Raw genomic sequence first — 19,647 nt, forward strand, 5'->3', positions numbered from 1 at the left:
CGTGCCATGGTTCAATATTGATGTACGTGAGAAATATTAAAAGACCACAAAAACACAAATTCGATACCCCAGAGCACGTTACACTCAACACTTATCCCCGAAGTAGAAACATACATTTTCTATGCGGTGCTCGAACGCGCCTGTCCGTTCGCCCCATCCGTGTTATGCCCAGCCGCGGCCCGTGGAGGGAGTTCCGTGGGGCGGAAAGGCGGGGCGGGGGAGGGGCAGGGTGGGGGGTACTAAAAACCGGAATATGGATAAGCGGAGGGGAGTAAACAATTAAATAAATAAAACGAATTTCGTAGCACGCGCTGCATCGCATTTTGCGATGCCGGTCGCGCAACAAAATTCGTTTTTATCTGTTTAATTGTTTACTTACCGCCAATTATCCATATTCCGGGTTTTAGTACCCCCCACCCTGCCCCTCCCCTCTTGCGCCACTTTTGCGTCATTTGTCCCATGTTAAAAATAACGCAAAAGTGGCGCAAGGGGCTTGTAAATCTGCCCACTCACTTGTAACAGTGAATGTGATTTCGCTTTAATTGACACCTGTTTTGAAGTGGACCACGCAGGCCTCACTCAGTTTGACTGCTATCACAAATAAATAGTGAATAACGCATGAAAACGGCCTCATGCTCTATTAGAAAACATCAAAAAAGAAAAAAGGGCAAAAGTCAATTCTAGGTCAAATACCATTTCTATTTATAGTCCGTCACTCTGCCCCATAAGCTGTGTAATTACCATCTAAATAGAGGCGTGCAGAGAGCTCTTCTGCGCGCCCTCAGCAATATTTTAATAGACAGATGAACAGCGCAAGGAAAATCTTGGGTCCAGCACAAAAGATTCTGTCTGCCAAGCCGTCCCATCCTCCGTCGCTCTAATCTGCTGATGACTGGGTTTGATACAGAACCCGTTTTGAAAAAATATTTTTTTTTATGTCTCACCCATTACCTGGCACAACCATGTTAACACTGTGTTTTCCCTCTGAAATAACTTCATCTCCAGCTAAAATCAGTAGCAGCTGGTGAAATTAGAGTGTGGTGAGGCGTAAAAATTGGGGATGAATGTTGCACGAGCCGACCATCATAAGGAGGGTTGGGGGGGTTCTCGCCCAGGAAAGTTTTGAAAAAAGAGTGAGCAAATGGTGCATTCTAAAGAAAATATGCGAAAGCAAGCAGATTTGTAAAGCATTGTGAAAGTGTCGACTTTATATATCTAAACATGATGCACTTCACTATGCAGCTAGTACATATATATTGCATAGTCTTTATCAGAACCTGTTTGACATTTTCTTCCCACAGTTTAGTTATGACATCAGTTAAGACATTTAATGTGATAATGATGTAGTTCCTCTGTAACAGCAGTGTATTTAGAATTAAATAGCGAAAACTGAACAGGTCTTTCTTTCCTTTTCCTAAAGAAGGTTGAAAACGTAAAGTTTAAGTGAGTAAATATGGGAAAGGGAATTATTATAGCACAGATGGTGCTAGTGGGCTTAAGAAAGAGTGGTACTATCAATCACATTGGCCGCTGTTCGCAATTACATGTTGTTTTAAGCACTGTAACACCATGACAGAACAGAACACATGGCTATGCGGGCCTTGGAAAAGAGAAGAACTGGGTAATGGATGGTATTAAGCTCTGAATAACACAGAGCATGACAGAAACAGTGAAACACATCCTGTCTCCTTAGCATTTTTTAACCAGCCTCTGAGTTGAAAGTAAAGGCAGTGTGCCCATGCTGACATTTTGCAACATATATATATCATAATTAACTAGCATTGCCATGATGCTGTTGAAAACTAAAACAGCGATATGATTAAGCATTCACTAAAGACATGAATTCTCTCTAGTTGAAACATGTTTCTTGTCTTATGTTGACTAATGTCAGGACTCCATTTTGTATTGTCGTGTCTCCACGTGCTCAGCACGAGAAGAGTCCTACCTCTTTGCTAGTTGTCCTTGTAATCTGCCTAGTAACAGTCTATAAATAGCTCCTTTGTCCGTCTGGCGCATGCCCAGACTTGACCACATCTGTTATCAGTTAGTCCTTGCTTGACCATGTTTTCGCGGGCTCAGGAAATTAGTTACTCCGCCCACATATTGATTCTGTATCGAAAATGCCCATAAAAGGTAATGAATTTCGCTTCATGTTGTATCCACCCACTTATGAGCCCCTCTTTTGTGTATAAAAGGGGACCATGTACGCAAGTTCTTTGTGCTACTCTATGCAATACTGAAGAGTGTTGTATAGGTTGTAGGACCACCCTTAAGGGTTAATAAACTCTGTCTTTGTACTTTGCAGTTTCCGTGCTAACTTCCTTCCAGTTTGTATTACAGAAGAGCGAACCCTTGTACTCTGCGGGCCTAGCTGGGGCCTGTATTCATCAATTGGCGCCCGTCACGTGGGGCTCATCGGCGACTCGGATGCTCGAAGGACTGGTCGTGACGAAGGTGAGGAATTTGGCCGGGGATGTGATCACTGCCAGTGGCGTCTTTTAGCCCTGGCATCCCGAGGTTTTTCTTCCTCCCCTTCCGAACTGACCTTCTGGGTGGCGCCGGTCCTCGACTGAGACCTCTTCTGTCGGTTTTGCCGTGACAGCCGTTTGGGCGAATTTTGGAGCTTGGCAGTTGGAATCTGGATACTCTTGATTGGTAAGAACCGTTGTACGGTACTTGCTCCGAGTTTTGAAGCCTGGGTTGGCTATTTGAGTTTGGTTTTGTGATGACCGGTCATGCTTTGTATTGATTACTGTGAGAATATATGCGTTGCAACACATATAGGCAGGTAATGTGGAGATATTTCTCCGGAGCTGCGTAAATTTGCACGGCGCAACGTTTAAGTGCCATTTTTGATAATACTGCATATTTTGCATTATTTTTGAGCATGCCTGCTTTTAGCGCACTCCGTAAGTGGTGCTGCTGTTTTGGAAACCGGTTAAATCTCGAGGAATCTGCTCCAGCCCCCCCAGAGGGGACTCCTAATAGGGATATGTATGTGAAGCATGGTCTTTCTTCTATAATGTACAGCACAGTATGGAGGAAATACACCAAAAAGGATCCTGAGTTGCGCTGGCCTTTGTATGGATCATTTGATGTGCGTAAGATTGAGTATGTGGAACAGTGTATGTGTAAACGGCGTGCTCGGCAAGACATGTTTGAATGTGTATGGTTATGGGTGAAGGAAGTGCGTGAGCGAGAGAAACGTGAGAAAGCGCTGTTTGATAAAGAGCAACGGAAGAATGATCATGTGCGAGCACAGGAAGCGAAGCGTCGGGAGGAAAGAGAACTGGCGGAGAGGCAAGAGAAAGAGCGTAGGTTGCAAGTCTCGGGTCAATATGCTGTCCGCCAGCCACTCTATCCTGTCCTTACTAATCTTGAAGATGATTTTTATTTATTAGATCGTTCTCCGCCTCCTTATGCTGGCGCGTCGGCCCCGAGATCGCAGGAGTCTGGATTGGTTTCGGATAGGGTAGACACGCGGTCTATGTTGTCAGTCGAGCGTATGAGTGAGCTTCGGAAAATTTCTCTCCGTGCACTTAAGGGCAAGTTATCCCTCACTGAATTGTTGGATTCTTGGGAAAAGTGGCAGGATAGAGAGAAGTTGTATTTTTTGGGACACTTTTCTGATGAAGTGATTTCTGCCTTTCGGAAATATTCAGAAGTTTTTGAGCCTGATGATGTAGTATTAGATGCTAAAGCATTGCGTAACGGTGTTTTTTCTCCCTCTAAGGCACCTGATGCGGTTCGACGACTGTTTGCATTACGGGACGCGGCGAGTGACCTTAAGGAGAGAGCGCGCCAAAAGGCAGGGCAAGAGGAGCAGTCGAATCTGCGTGACGGCGATGACCAGTCATCTACCTCCCACTCAGATAAGAGCGAACTAGTGCATGCTAAACCGATGCGAGAGGCAGCACCTTTGTATGTTCCTCCTAAAGGAGCGGGAACTAGTTCGGATATTACTTCCGCCGATGCTAAGGGATATTTTGTGTATAATTGGGTCTATACTCCCTGGCATAGGGATGATGTTATGGCATTGAGGAATGCTTTACCTGACCCCCGCAAAAACCCAGCGGCCTTTTATGAAGAGGTCGAAGGGGCCTTGAATTCTTGTACTATGACTTTAGCAGATATAGATTTGTTCTTTGGGCTCATATTACCACCGGATATGTGGAGATCTGTGCGGAAGGTGGATGATGTTCCCGCTTTTAAGGCTAAGTGGTCTGAAAGTGAGGATGAGGATAGGGAAAGAAAACCCGCGCAAAAACCACCGCAGATTATTTTAGATCTTCCCGCTGCTATCTTGACTAAATTGAAAACGATTATTCACCCTAAAAAGATTGACTGCAATATGTTAGCAGCGTGTAAACAGAAGGTTGATGAATCAGTCTCAGATTTCTTTATGCGTTTTGAGGAGACATTTCATGATTTTAGTGGTCAGTCACTTACGGATGATACGGGTAGACATCTTTTTGTGGATAAATATGTGGCGAATTTATTACCGGGAATAGCAGCTGGTTTAAAAGCGAGTGAAAGTTCCTGGTCCACTTCGTCTCCGGCATCCCTCCTGACTATGGCTCAGTATTATGAGCGTCAGGAACAAGAAGCGAAGGGGCAGGAGGAGAAGAAATCGAAAGATTTGAAAACAAAGGTGATGTTAGCGCAAGTGTATGGTCCGCCTCGTCGGGGTGCCGATAGAGGTAGGGGAGGATTCTCTGGTCCCCCTTCGGGTCGGTCAGATGTAAATAGGAATCAATGTGCGTATTGTAAACGGTCAGGCCATTGGGCCAGAGATTGTCCGGTGTTGTATGCATCTCGTCAGGGACGTGGTCAAGGTCCAGCGAGAGGTAGAGGGGGTTTTTCGAATTTCAGAGGGAATTCTAATGATCGTGCTCGCTTTGAACCTAACGCGCAGCAGCGAGATAGACCCAATGTATTTGATCGACAGCACCAGTACCAAATGTCAGGGATTGACAGCTCTGGGTACCATGATTCGCGGCATGCATAGGAATGCGTTGGATGGGGGTTGGAGTCAGTTGAAGTGCCGGTTGATCAGAAGGGTCCTTATGTTTCAGCAAAGGTTTTGGGTTCTACTGATCGGTTCCTAGTTGATACAGGAGCGACCCGCAGTGCGCTATCCAAACAATTGGTTCCGAGGGCTCCCCCATCTGGCTTAATGGTTACATCGGTAGGGTTTGATGGTACACTCTCTCGAAGCCCTCTTTCCCGACCCCTTGCATTCCATGTTGATCCCTTTTCTGCACCCTGTCCGTTTCTGCTTGCCCCGCACACGCCTGATAACATTATGGGTCTTGATATGCTCAAGCACTTCAGAGCTACGATCCGCTGCTCCCCCGCTGGAGTACGTGTGATATTAAATGATAATCACCCGATGACAGACCGGATGTGTGTGGTTGCGGAGGAGATGGCATTAGCTTCCCTCCCTCGTTCTTTGTGGGCCACTTCGGATACTGATGTGGGACAGATGGTGATTCCGCCTGTCCACATTAGTGTCCAGGAGGGTGCGGTGCTACCACGCCTCCCTCAGTATCGTATTCCCCAGGAGGGGGAGGAGGCACTCATACAGATTGTGCAGGATTTGATTAAGGCGGGAGTAGTGGAAGAAGTTCCCTATAATGTTTGCAACAGTCCTATCTTACCCATTTTGAAGAAAGATACGGATACCAGGGTTTATCGGTTTATCATTGATTTAAGGGAAGTGAACAAGATTGTGATACCTCAGTATCCAGTGGTTTCTGACATCATGACGTTACTCACTTTGGTCCCGCCAACGGCGACCACGTTTTCAGTTATTGATTTGAAAAATGCCTTCTTTTCGATCCCTATTCACCCTGATAGCCGATACCTTTTCGGTTTTACTCTGAATAATAGGTCTTATAGATGTTGTAGAGTCCCTCAGGGCTATACAGAAAGCCCTAGTATTTACAGTCAAGCATTGAAAAGGCAATTGGATTCCTTTGTCCTGCCCGAGGGTGTCGCCCTTATACAATATGTCAATGACATCTTGTTGGCGGCTGACACTCCTGAGCTGTGTGAGAAGAGTACGTTATCCTTGCTTTCCTTTTTGGCATCTCACAATCACAAGGTGTCGAAGAAGAAATTGCAATTCTGTAGACCAAAGGTGACTTATTTGGGTCACCTTTTGTCTAAGGAGGGGCGTGCACTCACGTCAGATCGTATTCAAGCAATTTTGGACACGCCAGTGCCTTCCACACAGAAGGACGTGCGTGCATTTTTGGGTCTTGTTTCTTTTTGTAGGCAATGGATATTGGGGTTTTCACACATAGCTAAACCATTGTTAGCCCTTTTGACAAAGGACACACCAATTCCTCTTCCCTGGTCGAACGAGTGTGAAATTGCATTTCAGCAATTGCGACAGGCCCTTTGTTCAGCACTAGTGTTAGGGACCCCTGATTATACGAAGCCCTTTTCACTGTATGTGCATGAGAAAGATGGATGTGCATTATCAGTTTTAGTGCAGATGCACGGCGACAAGCAGCGCCCTTGTGCATATTTTTCAGCCGTACTTGATCCTGTTGCCCGAGCATTGCCTGGTTGTTTTCGCTCGCTTGCGGCGACAGCTGTGTCAATACGTCAAAGTGAAGGAATTGTGTTATCTCACAAACTGTTGGTATTAGTCCCCCATGCTGTTGATGCCCTGCTTAATCAGACAAAGACGCAGCATTTGACCAGTGCCCGTTTAACAGGATATGAGTTGATGCTTTTGGCTCCTCATATTACGTTAAAGAGGTGTGTAATGTTAAACCCGGCCACATTGTTGCCGTTCCCGGAAACTCAGTCTGAAGCACGGAAGGCACACGACTGTATTCTTGTGACTGAGGAACAGACAAAGGGTCGTATTGATCTCCAGGATACGCCCTTTACAGATGTAGATGGAGAACTGTGGGTGGACGGATCATGCCTGAAGCTACCAGATGGTACGACTTCAGCAGCGTATGCAATCACCACACTGCAAACAATAGTGGAGACAGCACGCATACCACAGAAATCAGCTCAAGCAGCGGAACTGATAGCATTAACACGAGCATGTGAGCTCAGTGCAGGATTGTGTGTGAATGTTTATACAGATAGCCGCTATGCCTTCGGAGTAGCGCATGATTTCGGCCTACTCTGGAAGGAGAGAGGGTTTCTAACGTCACATGGAGCGCAGATAATGTACAGGGAGTTAGTCCACAACCTCTTGACTGCATTAACATATCCAAAGAAGATTGCTATAATTAAATGTAGTGCCCATAAGAAAGTGGTTGATAAAATTGGAGAAGGGAATGCTTTGGCAGACCGGGTGGCACGAGAGACTGCGATGCAGCCTGGTGCTACTGCAATGTATGTTGTGAAGTCACAGGCAGAAAGATGGCACGATGCTAGGAGAGAGGTGCTGGAAATACAGAGGACCGCTTCCGATAAGGAACGGGAGCAATGGTCCAATGATGGAGAATTAGATGACGATGGATGTTGGAGAAATAAGCAGATGGATAAATGGAAGTTACCCACAGCCTTCGTACAACCTATGGTTCAGATGGCACATGGACTAGCGCATGTCGGAGCTTCCGTAATTGTTAAACTACTCACACGAGTTTGGGAGCATCCGGAGATCGCTAGTACGGCAAAGAGGGTAGTGCAGACTTGCATGATTTGCCTGAGGTATAACCCAGGAAAGGGTACACGAACTCCAGCAGGAGGATTTGCAACACCTACTGCACCCTTTGAGGTTTTACAGATGGATTACATTCAGCTTGAGCGCTGTAACAATCTGAAGTATGTTCTAGTAGTGGTTTGTGCCTTCAGCAAATGGGTTGAGGCATACCCTACGAAAGACAATACTGCAATGACTACAGCCAAAATGCTATTGAAGGAGTTCTTCCCTCGATACGGTGTTTGCAGATTGCTATGGAGTGATAACGGACCTCATTTTATAGCAGATGTTATAAAGTATATCCTGAAGGGTCTAGGCATTACCCAGAAGTTTCATGCAGTATTTCACCCTCAGTCTGCGGGATTGGTAGAGAAATATAACGGTACTCTGAAGCTTAAGATCGCCAAGATCCAAGCTTCGACTTCTTTGACTTGGCCAGGTGCTTTACCGCTGGCATTATTGTCAATTAGATCGATACCGCATTCTCGAACCGGTCTCACACCTTATGAGATCGTCTTTGGGCGCCCAATGAATATTTGGGGTCCACCAAGACCTAAGTCCGTGTATGATGTACCTTGTGTAATGATGAATGATTATCTGGCGCAGTTAACGGATAATTTGGTTTCTATTCATCAACAGGTCCGAGAAGCGCTCCCTGATGAAGGTCATAATCTCCGACCTGGGGACCAGGTGATGCTGAAGGTTTTCGAAAGGTCGAACAGTCTGGAGCCGAGATGGGTTGGTCCTGAGCAAGTCTTGCTCGCAACGAGGACAGCTGTGCGGGTTTCCAATCGAAAGAACTGGATCCATTCCTTGCACTGTTGCAAAGTGCCGCCCGGATTGGTGGAGCCTGCTGTATTGACCGACCATCGAAAAATTCTGACTGCGGAGAAAGGCCGTGCTGTGGAACCAAACGACACTGAGGAGCTCTTTCCGGACCAAGCGATTCCTGGAGGAAGAAGATATCACCTCAGACCGAGGAAGTGACTGCTGTATCCAAAGTTGTCAGAACGGCTCTTAGGTTAGTGAAACGGAGAGCCAATGTGGCAAGGGGGGGGGGAATCAGCCCTGCATTAGTGTAGTGACACCCGTCTTGGCCCGCTGGTGAAGAAATCAACCGCTGCCTAAGGGGAAGAGTTCTGACAACCTTTTAGCTTCAGGAAGATATTGACTTTTTACTCTAAGATGGAGAAGAAGAAGATTCTTTGCGCAACAGGTTTTAATATTACAGTAGCTATTGTTGGTATAACCACATGGTTTGTTGAGGATGTGACTCCTGCCCGGGAGTTGCTTGTTTTGACTACTCCAGTGCCTGAGGAGCACTACTTTTATACACTTCCGTATCAAGAACTGAAGCATCGTCAGTCTTATTTGAATAACACTTTCATCCAGATGTTGCATCATACCCACGTTGCCACGAATGCTACGAACTGTTGGATATGTGGTATGATGCCAGCTCATCAGAAGAAAGGAGGAACGCCATTCATACCTCTTCCTTTTTCTCAGAATGGCTCCTGTAGAGCATGGTACACTTTGCTGTTTGCCACACGGAAACCTACAGTGGGACGATTACTTTTTAGACTTAATAGGGAGTGTCATCAAGATAAGGATGGTTATCCGCATGCGAATGGGACAATATGGGAATGGGAAGAGTATCGATCGGACAATGAATCAATTCCCTACATCTTCACGAACACCAGAGACACTACAGGACAAGAGCGCTTTGTGATTCAAGTGGCACAAGCTCAAGCGGACCTGTGTGTCCAGAGTGTGGGTTATATTCCTGTTGGTGTTAGTGACTGTATCATTATACTGAACATTGACGGGTTAAATAACAGTACTTTCTTAGCTTCCCATAACACATACTTTGTATGTGGGAATAAGGGTTATTATCGTTTACCGGCCGGTTGGTCCAGAGTATGTTATGTAGCATTCGTATTACCTCCCGTATTCTTAGCACCTGCATCTTATCATAAAGATTTGAAGTTGTTGAATAATGTGACTGTAAATAGGTATAAACGTACTCTATCTATTGATGACGTTGACCAAACTGATACTAGCTTACAGCAGTATATTGATTTTAATTTAGGATTGTTTTTCTTTGTTGGAGCTGCCCTAAATAGTAGGAAAGTTCGAAGATTAACAAGAGTTGTAGAGGCTGTGACAAATCAGACCGCTGCTGCTCTTGGGAACCTTACGGAAGAATTGCAAATTACTAAAATTGTTGCATTACAGAATCGTATGGTATTAGATGTTATGTTAGCTGACCGAGGTGGAGCGTGTAAAATTATCGGAAGTAGTTGTTGTGTGTTTATTCCTGACCATACGCCATCAGTTTATAATGCCATCAATAAGTTACATAAGATTGCAGCTGAAATCCATACAGAAAATGGCACTTGGACGTTGTCTGGATGGTTTTGGGCAATGATCACCACATGGGGGTGGAAGGTTTTGACTGGTCTTTGTATTATTGTAGCAATTCTGTTTTCTTGTTGCATTTGTGTCCAATGTGGTCCTTTACTTTGTTCCCTATGTGTGTCATTCTGTATTCCTGATAAGAAAGCTATCGCCAATGTCACCTATCAGAAACATTTAACTAAAGAGGTAGAACAGATGATGAAAATTGACATATATGATGATTATCCTAATAAGCCGAATGTCTTCAGTAAATGCTGAAAGGGTCGTCTGTTGAAAACTAAAACAGCGATATGATTAAGCATTCACTAAAGACATGAATTCTCTCTAGTTGAAACATGTTTCTTGTCTTATGTTGACTAATGTCAGGACTCCATTTTGTATTGTCGTGTCTCCACGTGCTCAGCACGAGAAGAGTCCTACCTCTTTGCTAGTTGTCCTTGTAATCTGCCTAGTAACAGTCTATAAATAGCTCCTTTGTCCGTCTGGCGCATGCCCAGACTTGACCACATCTGTTATCAGTTAGTCCTTGCTTGACCATGTTTTCGCGGGTTCAGGAAATTAGTTACTCTGCCCACATATTGATTCTGTATCGAAAATGCCCATAAAAGGTAATGAATTTCGCTTCATGTTGTATCCACCCACTTATGAGCCCCTCTTTTGTGTATAAAAGGGGACCATGTACGCAAGTTCTTTGTGCTACTCTATGCAATACTGAAGAGTGTTGTATAGGTTGTAGGACCACCCTTAAGGGTTAATAAACTCTGTCTTTGTACTTTGCAGTTTCCGTGCCAACTTCCTTCCAGTTTGTATTACAGAAGAGCGAACCCTTGTACTCTGCGGGCCTAGCTGGGGCCTGTATTCATCAATGCCACATTCTTCTACATTTAAACGTTTCTTGCCACTGCCAAGCACAGTCACTCGCAGAGCCTTGATTTTCATGCACCACTGTGGCCTTCAAAGCGTGCAGATAGATATTGGAAATAGTTACTGCATATACTGAGGAAGACTCCATTAGTACTGAAATACTTAGTTTGAGTAACAACTTTTTTTTTAAACTCATGAGGCAGCACTACTTTGCGCTTACGGGTGTGTAGTGAAAACAGACACTTTTGATGCCAGACCAAGTGACAGACTGACAAATGTATGTATCGGGATGAAGTTTAGCCTAGACAGGTCTGAGGCAGGCCACAGCATACCCATAGATGGTGGTTTGTTTGTGAGCTCAGCTTAGTGAGGAGGGGGTACTATTGATGCTCATGCTGTGTCATTAATTTACAAGTCGACTTTTGCTTGCTTTTTCCAAGCGAAGTGGGTCACTGCAAACGGAGGCAAAACTCACAGGGCATTACTTCCAAGAAGGGCAGCCAATCAGTGCCTTAGCCACATAGTTTAACACTGGCCACAGCATTGAGTGTATGACTGGTTTACACCTAATCCACAAACTTAGCTAAAAACACTCAAATGAACTACTTTTACCTGTTACATTTGTTTTTCACAGTGGCTGCGTGCCTGTGTCTCCAGACTCTGACTACTGCCTTTAGTTTGTTTTCGACTGAGCCTGGGGCCAACGTCACAAAGTGAGGTCAATCAGAACTGTACTACTGTACTGAAAATAGCTCCCATCTCCACGACGCTCCCGCCTCGCATGGAATACCTTTACTGCCTGAAGGAAGAGAGAGTCTGCGCAGAATTCAAATGGCCAATCACTTCATTACTTAGGACCACACCCTTTCGCAACCTGTCACAGGGTGGGTGCCACCCCACCCTGTGATGAGTTGGGAAAGGGTGGGGTGACAATGCTCTCCACTCCTTGATTGACGTGGAGGCTTAGAGCTACCGGGCTTGCATCTGAAACGCCCGGGGCTAACTTTACCTCCACGTCATCAGGGGGTGGAGACTGTGTCTTGATGCCCAGTCTTTGCCGACCTGATGACATCACAGCCCTCAGGGCTGTGAGATTGTCAGCCTGGCAATGTAGGAAGAGCAAAGTGAAAGCATCATGAGTCTCTGACGTGACTGCTGCACACTAGTCAGTGAGTGTGCTTTATCGATAATATCAGCAAACAACATCTCTGTAACACTGAGTGGTGCAGACAGTGTCACTTACAAGTGTGTATTACTTTAATTAAACAGATTTGGCATTATATGCTGTAAATGTAAAGGGGGGGGGGAGACCCGACGCCCGTTCTCAGAAACCGCCGCTAAATTCTTTGTGCAACGTGTACTTGCTGGATCGTAATTTGTTCAGGGGGTTTCAAATTCTCCCAGAGCAGATAGGAGGCGGCCTTTATCGACATTTTAAAATACAATGCTTCACTCGTTCATCGCTCAGCGCATCTCTCATGCGTCAGTTCAAAGTTTGTGTTATACAAGAGCGTTTGGCTGCAGGTACAAGGCCATGTAGCTCGTTAGTTAGAATAAGTCTTTGTTCAAATGGAATGGAGACAGAAGGAGTAGACAGAAAGGGAGTGGATTGGAATGTAAAGTTGCAACTCCTGGTACAGAAAAGGCCTGGGACCCAAGGTCGAATTCGTGGAGAGGAAGATGAAAGGAATCAAATGGAAATCTACTGAAGGAAGAAGCTGCCTGAAGGGGTGTGCTGAAGGGCGTGTACAGCTTTTTGGGGTTTTGTATTAGGGAAAGAGCCCCGTGGGTTGAGCAGAACAGACTTAGGAGAGGGACTGAAAGGAGCATTATAGATCGAGCTCTCATATGGTGAAAACTTCTTAGGAAGTTTCACCGCAGACACCTTTTATGCGATCCTCACCTGGAAGGGAATGTTGAGTAGGGATGTCACCTTAGAATAGAGTAGGGATAGAAATGATTTGATTCATGACTTTAAATTTCGATATCACAATTGCCATAGGGTATTTGATGCTTTTGGAAGCTGTAATCCTGTTTATCTTTAGTCATATGCGGATACATCGTAGACTAGCATTTGTATTAGTCCCCATTTATCTTTTGTGCCTTGTATTGAGGTGCCTATATATTCAGATGTTTTTGCTGATAATAAAAGGTCAACCTCCCAGATTATGAGTCTTCCTTTCTGAGATGTCCAATTGCGGTAAATACGATTTGATAATTGTGTTTCTTCCCTCTACGCTATTTTGCAAGTAAAAAGATCCTGGCGACCTGAGTAGGTTCTTGTAGATAATCAGATGAGATCAAGAACCGGCGTTCCCAGTTGGTAGCAGACACGGATGGTTTATTTCTGATAGCGAGGGAAGATTGAGATTAGGATAAGTGATCCTTGAGGCCCATCAATGATAAGAAAGGTTGAATCATCGGAGGGCAAACGGCAGACGGCCTGGCGGACGGACGTAGATGGCGAGTAGCAGTGCAGCAGCAAGCAGAAGCTCGAAGAGTGAGTATGAACAGGATACGATGTTGTAGATTGCGGTGTTGTATTGTGTGAGATGTTTTGCGGAGTTAGTGTGAATGTGAGATCAGGCTGTGAGCGCGCGCAGCCCGGGAAAGTCTTAGGCGATGAGAAGCCTAAGGGAGAGGGTGTAGAAGACACCCCTGGTAGATTTTGTTGACCATTGATCGTGAGGTACCATCGATCACCTGGACCGAGATAGGGGAGCGAATGTATGAATGTGTGCCAACCTGACGCTGGTCGTGGGTTGTTGTATGTGGAATTGAGTATTTGTAACCTATCAGAGGCGATCTGTCTGCCCGGCAGGGACAGATAGTAACCAACCGAGGTCGACAATTTCGAGAGACTGTGGACGGACAGTCAGAGGTTGTGGACGGACAGCCAGAGGAGTAACTTGTTTGGGACAAACGGTTATTTCAGCGTGTGAATGGGACGAATGCAAGGGTGAGACGAGCGGTGTGCAGGAGGGGAACTGCTGCGAGTGGAGGAACAGTGACGTCAGAAGGTGTCGCGCTGCGATAGGCTAGTTGGTGTAGTTCGCACTGTCATTGGCGGACAGATACCAGGAAGTAAACAGAGATTGTGCGCGTTTAGCATTTGGTCATTATGAAATGTTTTAAAGTTTTCCGAGAATTGTGTCGAGGGGATGAACATGTGGTTACTCGAGAGGGTGCGGAGGCCCCTCCGGAGGATACGCCAGCACACTACATGGCAAGAAATGTAGGGTTGCATACCATAGTTTGGCTTGAGAATTGGCATAAAATGACTCAAGGTAAAGGAGAGTTAGCGTCCCCACGGTATGGTTCATTCAGATTAGCGGTGTTGTATCAGCTGAAGACTGTAATGGCAGCTTTACGACCTATGCCGAGGCCCACACAATTTGAAGCACTACATGCGTGGATTAGAGCAGCGCATGATAAGGAGACAATGTGGATGAGGCCGATAGCCGGCTCAATGAATGGCTCACTGAAGCGATTAACATCTATGCTCCCCTCACGCATCTCAGCTGCTCAAGGAGCCCGGATGCACATAAATGGTTTACACCCGAACTAAAAACACTGAAATTAGAAGTGAGGCAAAAGGAAAGAACCTGGCGCTCCCAGTACTGTCCACTGGCCAAGGCCGCATACTGCTCAGCCAGGAAGACATACCAAAAAACTTTACAGAACCATAAAACAACCTACTATTCATCTAAAGTCCTCAACTCTACCAACAAGTCAAAAGAAATTTTCAGGATTGTGAACGACCTTTGCAACGACGATAGAACTTCCCCCCCGGTAGTTCCCTCACAAGCGTTATGCAACTCCCTGAACGACTTTTTCCGTGATAAGATCTTAACGATTAAGCAGAACATCTCCACACTCCCATCATCCGCCCCAGTGGATGACATCTATTTCAATCCCTCAACTTTACATTCCTATCCCCTTATTGATTTGAAAACTTTCTTGACATTATTGTCTAGAGTCAAATCAGGATCCCCTATGGATGTCTGCCCCCCCCATATCATGAAAGAAATTGGTCGAGCTATGCCCAACAGCATGATATCCTTACTCAACGACTCTCTCACGTCAGGGACAGTACCTAGCAGCTTTAAACAGGCCTTACTGATTCCCCTCACCAAGAAGCCTGGCATCGACCCGCTCGACCTTACGAACTATCGGCCCATATCTTTGCTACCTTTTCTATCGAAAATGCTGGAGGCGCACGTCACCAACTGCCTCTCTAACTTCGTGGAGGAAACAGAATATCTCCAACCCAACCAAGCAGGCTTCCGACCTGGTCACTCCACTGAGGCAGTAATATTGGCAGTCCAGAACACCTTGAGGTCCAACGCTGATAACAACCTTCATCAAGCCTTAGTACTTCTCGACTTGTCCGCGGCATTCGACACGGTTGACTATTCCATTCTGGTCAACCGTGTCGAACAGGCGGGTCTCAGAGACTCTGCCCTAGCCTGGTTAAAATCGTTCATCTCCGAACGCACCCAATCGGTTCGCTTAGGCTCCTTTTCTGCCGCCAAGGTCAAGTCTTTCTGTGGGGTGCCCCAGGGCTCCTCACTATCCCCCTTGTTGTTCAACCTGTACATGCGGCCCCTCCTCTTTGCCCTGAGTAAGCACAAAGTCACTGTATATAACTATGCAGATGACTTACAGCTTATCTTTGTTCTCAATTCCCCTAACGCGGTGGAGGACTTCCAAGCCACCATGACCCTAATCCAGAGCTGGATGTCCTCAAATCACCTCAAGTTAAACCCAGGGAAAACTGAGTTGATTCTGCCCGGCAAGAGCGAAATCAGTTGGAGCCCTAACTTCTGGCCGTCGGACATGGGTCTTCCCCCTAAGAAATCTTCCACTGTAAAAAGCCTGGGGATAACCATCAACGGGGACCTCTCGCTAAAATCCCAAATTGGTACCGTGGTCTCCTCTGGATTTTTCCAACTAAGGAAAATCAAGAAAATCGCCCATTTCCTCACTCCCTCCGCCTTAATCCAGGTAGTCATGGCCTTAGTCCTCTCCCACATCGACTTTTCTAATAGCCTATACCTAGGCCTACCCGTAGGACAACTCAAAAGACTACAGTACCTGCAGAATCAGGCCGCTAGGCTGATCTGCAAAGTACCCAAATGGGAACCTATCAAACCAGGCCTGGAGAGTTTGCACTGGCTACCCGTGGCTCAAAGAGCCGAATTCAAAGCCGGGTGCATTATCTTTAAGGCTCTGCAAGGCAAGGGACCCCTATTTATCAGACAGCTGATCGGTAGATATGTCCCCTCACGGAACCTAAGATCTGCCCACAAAGACCTTTTAGAAGTTCCTCGTTTCAAGAAAAAACGACAAGGCGGCAGCAGCTTCCACTTCCTGGCAGCCACCCTATGGAACTCTTTACCACTAGCCCTCAGACAGAGTAAAGACCTCCTTGCCTTTAGAAAGGCTTTTAAAACTCACCTCTTCACAAAAGCTTACCCGAAATAACTCTTCCGGCAGACTCACCTCGTGTTATGTTTTTTATCTTACCAGCGCCAAGAAGCCCTTGGGCGTACGCGCGCTTTATAAACTTTAAAAAAAAAAAAAAAAAAAAAAAAAGAGAGGCAGAAATCAGGAAAGGGTGAAAAGATCGGTCCAGGCTTTCCAAGATGCTAGATGGGATGCAGCGGAGAAAAGATGGAGAATGCAGGCAATAGAGGGACATAAATTATATCCCTTATTGGAGACGACAGGAAAGTCGAAGGAAAAGACAGTAGATCAGGAGGAAGACAGTGACACGGATGATAGCCTGGTAGAAAGGATGTTATCCGAGAGACCACCTCCATACAATCCAGATGCCTCAGAAGGCAATGAGACAAAGGAAGAAGAGAGTAGGGGAGCAGTACCCCGATCAGAAGTAAGAGTAGAAGGAAAGATCTCGATAGGAACCGAGAATACCCGGTATAAGTCTGTAGGCAGCTCAGAGGTGGAGAAAGGATTGAGGTTACCAGATGCGTTGAAAATACCGGTTATCATCGGACCTATTGAGTGGATGTATGAGCTTGAGCCAGAGACAGCAGGAAGTTTAGAACAATCAGAGGCCAGGACTAGAAATGAAGTTGCGGAAAGTGACTCAGTGAGGAGAATGGAGCGGACTCCGAAGCCTATAGAATGGAGTACGCCGATGCCAGCTAAAGCTGACTCCTCAGGAGGACAGGGAGAATCGAGACCTACTAGGCCGAGGTCTTTAGTGGAGTCAAGATCAGATTTAAGAATGTGGACACCACCGGTGAGAACCCAAAGTCAAGGTGTGTTAGACGCAGAGAGGGGACGAGGGACGATTGTAAATCGTTCTGTTCCCATGGGAAGGACAGGAGAGGGTAGGCCACGTTAAAGAGAATGTGAGTACGATGACAGAGATGGTACGGCCTGCCGAGAAGTTCTGAGGGGAGCTTTGAGAGGGAAAATGTTGGATGTCGTAAGGCTAAAGGCAGAGTTGGATGAGATAATAGGTGGAAATCTACCCCTAGAAAGAATACTAACGTACGAACAAGATGAGTTACTCTTTTTAGCGAAAGATGTGACTCGTAAAGCACGCACGGCTCATGAGAAATTGTCAGAGCTGGCAAAGAGATATGGGGTGGATTTGTCGAAAACTAGAGCGTTGCAAGGAGATCACCGGCTGCAGTATAGTGATCAGGAATTGGAAGATAAGAGACTCATGGGGTTGAGGACCCATGTCAAAGATCTGATTATAGCAATGCGGGCATGGATCATGCTCGATAAATGGGAAGAAAGATGGTCCAAGAAGAAAAGCTCTAGAGGAGTAGTGGGAGAGACGCCACCTCCGGGTGGAGGTACGACGGCGATAGGGAATTTCCCTTTAAGGGAGGTACAGAATGGAGGGTATGTTCATGTACCCTGGAGTAGAGGGGACTTGGCTGCCTTCACAAATGATTTTCCCCGGTTGAGGGAAAAGCCTGTGGAGTGGTACAAGCAAGTTGATCGCTTTTTCAAAATCTCGAAAGTACTGTGGATTGATTTGAACACTTTGTTTGACATAGTGATCCCGGGGGATCTGTGGTCGGCATGTAAAGTTGCGATTGAATGGCCGGCCTCAGAGCCTGACAGGGATTTGATTACACATGGCCCGTCGCCGATAGTGAAGACAAAGTTCGAGCAAGTGATCACTTGGTTGAAATCGAAGGTCTCACCTCAAGACACCGATTGGGTGAAGATAGATAGGACTGTACAAGAGCCTAAGGAGACAGTGCATGAATTTTACGAGAGGCTTTTGCAGGCTTTTAAACAGTACAGTGGTTTGGAGGCGTTGGATACCAAAGATATGGGACAATTTGTGTCCAAGTTTGTGTTGGGATTGAGGCCAGAGGTTAGTTTAATGATACAGCAACATTTGATTTGTTGGCAGAATAAGCCTGTGGATGAGATTCTCCGATATGCTAGATATTGTAGCGACGAGATTGAGTCTAAGCACAGGAAATTGAAAGATAATCTGCTATTAGTACAGATGCAGACCGCAGTTCAGGGATAGTCTACCGGAGGAACGTTGGGAAGGAGGCAGGGAAATTATCAAGGAGGAGCACAGAATGCTCAAGGACAGGCGAGGCCGAGAGGAGTAGATCCTAAGACCGGAATAGATGTGGCAGTGTTGAAAAAGACCACAGCTCGTCATCTTTGCCATCAGATTGGACACTGGAGACGCGAGTGTCCTTTTAATCCGTTAAATCAAATACAGCCGGAAGAAGAATTGACCCATGTTCCAGTGGCGGACACACTCCCTGTAGTGACGCAACCTAGAATGACAAAAGGGGGGGCGAACGTTCCGCAGGTGCAGGTTCCCCGACCGCCTAGAATACAGAATATGCAGCAGGGAGCTCGGACGTATGTACAGATGCCTCTATTCGAAGTGAATGGGGAAGATGATTCCGATCCAGCAACAAGATCTTGCTGGGGAAGAGAAGATGATTGTACGCTTAGAGCGGTCCTAGAAGTAGATCAGAAGGGACCCTTTGTAGAAGCAGAGATTGATTGCCACCCTACGACCTTTTTGGTTGATACGGGGGCTACAAGATCGACTGTAAGGTCCACAGTGATCCCAGATCAACCCCTTTCTGGCCAAACAATCCAAGTTGTTGGGGTAGCGAACAAGAAATTGACTAGCCCACTGACGGAACCAATACCGATTAGGATTGGGAACTTCAGTGACAGACACCAGTTCGTGGTGTGTGATTCTAGTCCAGTCTGTTTGTTAGGAAGAGATCCATTGTGTAAGCTTAATTGTACCATCTATTGCACCCCGAATGGAGTGGAAGTCCAGACAAGAGACGATGATGCGACCTTTAAGGTTGCGAACCAGCGTTGGTGCGTGGAAAAGTATCCTGCACTCAGGGTGGAGGAACTCCCTTTAGACCTGAGGGAGTCGGTGTCAGTTGATGTATGGGACCTTAGTGGGGAAGAGATCGGACTAGTTAAAGGTGTAGATCCAGTGAAAATAAGAGTCAAAACGAATGTAGAATACCCGAGAACTCCCCAGTATAAATTGTCACCGGAAACTATTGAGGGGATTAGACCTGTAATTGAGTCCATGCTTAGGCAAGGAATTTTGAGAGAAATCAGGGGTAGTCCATGTAATTCGCCCATAATGGGATTGCAGAAACCGAGCGGGAAATTCAGGATTGTGCAAGATTTGC

This window comes from Triturus cristatus, chromosome 2_2 (assembly GCF_964204655.1).
Source record: "Triturus cristatus chromosome 2_2, aTriCri1.1, whole genome shotgun sequence".
In the NCBI taxonomy this organism is placed as follows: domain Eukaryota; kingdom Metazoa; phylum Chordata; class Amphibia; order Caudata; family Salamandridae; genus Triturus; species Triturus cristatus.